The 6,115-nt window shown below is 39.3% G+C and overlaps 1 protein-coding gene across 1 annotated transcript in view; it reads left to right on the top strand.

The window, feature by feature from the left end:
- Positions 1-6,115, top strand: part of TTC29 (tetratricopeptide repeat domain 29) — a 199,136-nt gene that overhangs the window by 29,928 nt on the left and 163,093 nt on the right. Inside the window, exons 2-3 of the mRNA XM_023530166.1 lie at positions 626-706; positions 1,967-2,062. The gene's annotated coding sequence lies outside the window, so the exon portion shown is untranslated. The remainder of the gene's footprint in view (positions 1-625; positions 707-1,966; positions 2,063-6,115) is intronic.

The raw sequence follows: 6,115 nt of genomic DNA on the forward strand, positions 1-6,115 counted from the left end.
GGAGCTTTACACATGGCTGGTTCCCTGGTTTTCATGTCTAGTGGCCTAGTTTTGTGGCTGCCTCCCAGGGGAAGCCCCTTAATCACCTGGCTATGGTGGCCAAGGGGAGCTGTGTTCCTGGGTCCCATGGAACTGTGGCAATTGGAGAGATGGTGCTTGGCAAGCTGCCACCTCAGGGCACTGCTCAGAGAGCAAACTAAGGCTCCCCCTCCCCCAGCCTCTCTGTGAAGGAGGCCTCTTGGCTCTTCCTGGAGCTTTGGTCTGAGGGGCCAGATTCCAATTTATTACATATCTAGGGGCCTCCAGAGTGGCTCTCTCAGAGCCTAGGCTGGAGGTGCCATCTTGGTGCTCTCCCTCTGCCTTGCTCCCTATAATTGTGTGCTCCGTGAACACAGAGAGCATTTTCGTGTAGCTTATCATTGTATTCGAAATGTCTATCCCAGTGCCTCACACATAGTTGGCAATCAAAAGAATATGTTTGGGATGAAAGAATGAGTGGATGGAAACAGAGAAAGTATGGTTATCCAATTCCTTTGTGCTCTAATGATGTCATATCTAGGTAATTGAGTGTACAATTTCTTATGATTTCCATTTTTTTCTGATCATTTGTTTTTGTCTCCTACAGGGGATATAGTAAAATATATCACACTTGATGAGATGAGACTCTTAGAGGTTTGACTCGTCCAGACTGATATACTATCACCAGGTAAATGATAAAAACACTTAGAGGGAAGAATACATACTTTGAAACAGATAGTTTTAGGCTTGTTTCCCAAGATACTTAAACTCTCTGAACCCAGGTTCCTTGTCTTAAAATACTCACCTTGTTTTATTAGATGAGACAATGAATATAAACTCTTCAGCATCACAGCCAACAACACATGGTAAATTTGGGTTACATTTTAGTTTCTTCCCTTTCCTTTATAGCTAGCTATATATAGACAATTTTTATATTCATATTGAGAATTTGAAGGAAAGAATTCTTAAGAATGCATGAATATATTAACTTTCTCTTTTAATTTCACTATAACCTGTGAATTATGCATTATTCTACTGTTTTCACTTACAACTTTGGACGGCCTATCATCTGTTTATTTAATCTCGTCTCTTTACAAAACATAAACTGGTTCTTTCCTTAGATGGACTTATCATCCATATTAAGTATAGATACATATACATAGATTTATAGCAAGAAGAGATATAGTTACTTAGAGAAAATCAGCATTAAGCACAATGGGCCATATGTATTAAACCCACATCAAATCCACCTGAGCGGCATTCTCCTCTTGACAGGGTAATTGTAGGGGTGAGTAGTGAGGCTGAAGGATGAAGTGACTGCACAGATGGTGGGAGAGTGGAAGACAGGTGTTTGAATAGACACAATCTTCCCACTAGGTCTGTCCAACTCAATAATTCTCAATGTATTTTTCTTGCCCCACAAGTTCCATTTGTATTCATATTGGTTCTGCAGATGGCCACTGAGTGAACAGATAGAAATAACAGTAGATTATGTTTAAATATTAAACATAACATTGACATGGGCTGATCCAGCCATTGGAAGGGTAATTGTGTATATGTCATTTTGTGATGAGAGGCCCTAAGTGTTTAATGCCATGAATTCTGAAAGCTACAAGCAGGTTTGGCTGCCAGAAAAGAATCACCAAACCCTAACAATTGCATCCAATCCTTATGTTAGAGTTAATAGTACATTGTCTTTCCTAGTCTATATCACCACCAGAAAAGAATAAGCACATGTAATAGGTCAGCTTATGTCAATATCTTTAAAACAATATTTGGACATACAGGAACACAATTGAAAGCTGCATTATATTGAATCTGGCCCTGCTGGGGACCACTCTAACCTAACTGACAATATTTAGTCAAAAGATTTTGAGTCAGTCATCCTGAGATATTCGAAACCAGTCATTGCACTCAGAAGTACAGATTTTTGACACTGTTGTTTCAGAATAAAGCGTGAGGGACTGATGACAAGTTGGAAGAAGACTGCACTGCACATCAGGAGAGGATAACATGAGACTTGCTGTGAAGAAAGTAGTGTCAAGTAAGTAAAGAACCAAAGATATCGTCTCCTTTATTTTTTACAGAGTTCTAGTAGTGCTTTTCTTTACTCCAAGTACATTCTGCCCTTCAGCTCGATTCCATCTTAACTAAATAGGACTGCAAATCCTCTGCTTCAGCAGCTGAGAAGGTTTTGAATACTGTGCACCACTTTGCTTTCATGAGGGACAATAGTAGGCCTTCTCCGTATAGAAGATTCACAGACCTGCTGTCTCTATTTCTACCACGGCGCTGCAATACTCAGCACACACAGAACATGTAAGGGAAAGGGGCAGAGAGCAGAAGGGATTCTCTCTCCTCCCTGCAAATAAATGCATAGAAATCATTGTATGCATTGTATGTGCGCTACCTGAGGCAGACTCCTTGGGACTGAACAAAAAATCTAGGATGTTTGAAATGTAACTTTTATTTACTCCTTCACTGGTATATTGAGTACCTGTCATGTGACAGAAACCATGGCAGGCACTGGGGAAAAAGAGTGATGGGCAAAGTAGGCCTGGCCACTGTTTTCATAAGACTTACAGTCACCTGGGGGTCACAGTCAGCAAAGAAATAAGTGTTCAGATAAGTAATTAAAAGTAATTATTATGAATCATGTAAACTGATGTGTAGAAGAAATAAAATAAGCAGTGAGCACATGTAACAAATGGACGTGGCCTGGGCTTGGTGGTCAGACAAAGCTTCTCTGAGGAAAACAGTGTTTATGCTGAGCCAGGAAGTACAGGTATTATTTAGCCAGATTGCAAGTGGAGAAGAGTGTTCCAGTCTTAGATCAGAACATACATGAAGGCCCTAGAATGGGAGAGAGGGTGGCACATCTGAGGAGGAAAAGTGAGGTCAGCAGAGTTGAACACGGAGGCGAGACGCACGGGCAGGATTGCACAAGTGCCTGTGAGAGTTTAGGCTTATTCCTCGTGCTGTGGGGAAACCACTGAAAAGTTTACATAGAGGCTGAGCGGTGATATTTTTAAAAGTTTAGTTTGTATGTTGTGGATAACCAGAAAGATCCAAGGTGGGAGTGAAGAAAGGAACTAAGAGACTGTCATGATATTTCACATGAGAGATGATAGTGGCTTGAGTTAGGATGGCAGAGGGAATGGAGAAGGAGCGTGTTCATATGTGAATTGGCTTTTCTGCATATTTTTTCAGAGCCATATCTCTACACAGCCAATTAGGCCAAAACATTTAAATCGTATCTTATTTTCTGGGAAATAATTGCTTCTCTTTCTGTAGAGAGGCACTGTCAGAAATTTTCCAACATGTGAGGTTGATTTATGTATGGAAAATAATGGATTATAAGTGAAGCTATATCATTTCTAACCCTTGATAAGGGGCCCTCTATACATAACACTTTGAAAATAATCAGTTGCATATAATGAATGAAATTATAACTAGAGCTTAATAAGATTAAACACCTAGATATAGCATAACCATAAACCACTGGAATTATAAACAAATAGTGTGCATTTTATTTAGACTGCCAATCCTTCCTTAGATAACTGACAATGGTTACTCTATGTCTTAATCCATTTGTATCCTATCTTTACTTTAGCCCCCTCTTCCCTACACAGCGGTCTCAGTTGTCCAATAGAATCCTCTGCATTTCACCACCTTCTGTGCTAATTCCTCTGCTTTCTGCTTTTCCCTTGCATTTCCTCCCTTTTTTTCCTGTTTGCTTAGTAGCTCTCTCTTTGGCTCTTCCACTTCACAGGGACCTGTCCTTTTTGCTCTGCTGCTGCACACCTCACTGATTTCTTACCCTCTTTCGCTCGCTCTTCTTTTCTATCCTCACCTATGATTTCTCTCGGGAAACAGCAACTTTTCATAGGACAGAGGGAACTTAAATCCCAAACTTACCCAGTCCAGAATAAAGCCTGTGTCTCTGATGAAATCAGAGGAAGCTGACTGGGTGACCCATAGAGCACTAGCCTTACCTCTGGGAAACAAAAACATGGGATAGACCAAGGGATTTCTGAAGACTCTATCAGCACCAAAAATATTTTTTTTCCCAAGAGATCAGCTCTGATGCCTGACTTCTACCACTAAAGCTATTCCTTTGGATGCAGCTATTCATTACCAGCTAGAGGGGAAATATTAGAACACTTTGGATACAATATCATCACACATATGGCAAATTTTGAAGTAACCGAAGATCAGGGTTTATAGAATTTTAGAATTGCAAGGGGCATTAGAAAAATTTAAATAGCATATCAGTTTGCGAGAGTAATTAAGTATTACCTGCCAGTGAGGAGGATTTATAGCATAAAATTAAGGCAAGCTTTATTTTTATGGAATGGAGAGGCAGGACAACTTGAAAGGAATGGAGAGTGACTTAGCCATGAGGTCCCTAGGAAGAAGATGTTAAATTAAGAAAGAAGGCCATCAGCATGAGGCACAGCAAAGAACATAAATGGTGGCCACTTTGTATCTGGGCTCATGGGGGTGCTGGACGAGGTGTGTACAGCTTTGACATCAGAGACTATGTTCACCCACTTATGAATTTTAACTGCCCAAAGTCACAGAAAAACAAATATGAAGACATGGAGTCATTTATGTGTTTCCTCATTCAGCAAAGAATTACTACGACTTTACTTTGTGCTAAGCACTGTTTTTGATAGTGGAAGTACAGTAGTGAACAAGACAAAGTTTCTGTCCTTAAGGAGATTATATTCTAGTATAGGAGATGGATAATAAACCCTTAAATAAATAAATATACTACTGTTACTACTACTGCAACTACTTCTACTACTACTACTATTATTATTATTATATTACTAATAATGATAATTAACATTTATATAATACTTATAACTGGACAAACATTGTTCTTATTCTCTTGTATGTATTAACTCCATTAATTCTTACAACTCTCTTTTAAGGTGAGAACTATCATAATTTCCATTTTACAGATGAGGTAGAAACAGGTTAAGTACCCTGTTCAAGGTCACAGGGCCTTAAGGAAGAGTTATATAATGTCGGTGGTAAATATTATGAAGAAAAATAAAGGTCAAAGATCGCCATATACAGATTTGGCTGATGGAAGTAATATACTTAGAGAATAACAACACGGTCTTTGGAATCTGAGTTCTTGAATTGGTGTGGTAAACATGAGCTCTGTGACTTTAGGCAAATTTTATCGTTTATTTTGGACCTCAGATTCCTCATCTCTTAAAATGGGATAATAAAACTTAGCTGGAGGGGTTTCTGTAGTGTAAAATAATTAAATTATATAAGGATTTACCACAGGCCTGGTACGCAGTATATCCATCAAAATGAACAGGGCTTGAAGCTCAACAACAGCAAAAACAGAGGGAAGAGGAAACAAATTGCTTATAGCTGCTGAATGTTTCTAGGACAGAAAATAATTGTGTTTTCTTAAGGATTAATAACTCGGAGATCTAAGAAGGAAGAGGAGATTCAAATCTTTCCAAGGAAATGGACTCTTTCAAGAAATGATCATTTTTGGCAGACGTGTGAGGGTAGAGGCTCCCTGAGGAGCTCAGGCTGGCTAGCAGGAGAGAGCAGCAGGGAGAGAGGCCCTAGGGGTTCGCGGGACTTAACTGAAGTTAGAAGAATCATGTAGTCCCCCTTAGAACACAGGCTGCAAGTACAAGGGCTGGGCCAGCCTGGAGCCTTGTTATTGAAAGACATCTCACCTGGCAATGTTTAGGTGGCTCTTCATACAGATCTAAGGGGAGAGAACTTGGCCTGAAGCAATTGTCATTAGTCTTATACAACCTCGTAATCCTCTGTTCAGCAGGAACCTAGATGATAGTTCCATTATTATAATATGAAAAAAATTTTTTTAGTCATCATTAATGTGTTCCTCAGTTTCTTCCTCCTACCTGTATTCATGTTCTTTGCTTATTAAATAATTCTGCTTCATTATTACCAATCAAGATGCAGCCAAGTTCATTCAAAAGATATGTCTCTGAAAGACATTATTTTTACTTGGTTATTTGGTATACTGAAAACATATGGACTTTGTGACCTCAGAGTGATTTTCTTGGTCAATTAAAAAGACTTTAGGAACCAC

The sequence above is a fragment of the Pteropus vampyrus genome, unplaced genomic scaffold (genome assembly GCF_000151845.1).
Source record: "Pteropus vampyrus isolate Shadow unplaced genomic scaffold, Pvam_2.0 Scaffold47, whole genome shotgun sequence".
Lineage (NCBI taxonomy): Eukaryota > Metazoa > Chordata > Mammalia > Chiroptera > Pteropodidae > Pteropus > Pteropus vampyrus.